Below are 502 nucleotides of genomic sequence, written 5' to 3' on the forward strand. Positions count from 1 at the left end.
CCCCCCGGCGCTTCCGAGCTCTCCCCGGTGCCGGTAGGTCCCCCCGGCGCGTACCCGAACCAGCCCGCCGCCGCCCGCCGGCTGGCCGCGGGCCCCAACATTCCCACTCTCACTTACCAATACTCACATTTTCTGTGTTCCCCTGGTCGCGGCTGAGGTAAGTGTCTCCCGGTTCCCCGCGGGGGGGGGTGCCGGGGGGCCTCGTGGGGGACGTGCCCTCCCGGGGGGTCCGGCCGCGCGGCCCGTCTAGTTTGGTTGAGTGTTTGTGCGGCCCTGTGGTGACTGGGGATGTTTGCCTGGGGTCCATGCAAAAGGCAAGAAAAACCGTGTCAGTTAGCGACGGGGCGCAGCCAATTGCACCTCATTGCTAGGATTGCAGAAAAAAGTGCAGTACATTTACTTATAACGAGGGCTGTACAGAGGCTTTGCAATATGCAGAGCCACAGGAGTCTTTGTCGTGGGTGCCTCCGAAAGGGAAAGTGTGGGCTCAGTTTATCATCAT

The sequence above is a fragment of the Penaeus monodon genome, chromosome 29 (assembly GCF_015228065.2).
Source record: "Penaeus monodon isolate SGIC_2016 chromosome 29, NSTDA_Pmon_1, whole genome shotgun sequence".
NCBI classification, from domain to species: domain Eukaryota; kingdom Metazoa; phylum Arthropoda; class Malacostraca; order Decapoda; family Penaeidae; genus Penaeus; species Penaeus monodon.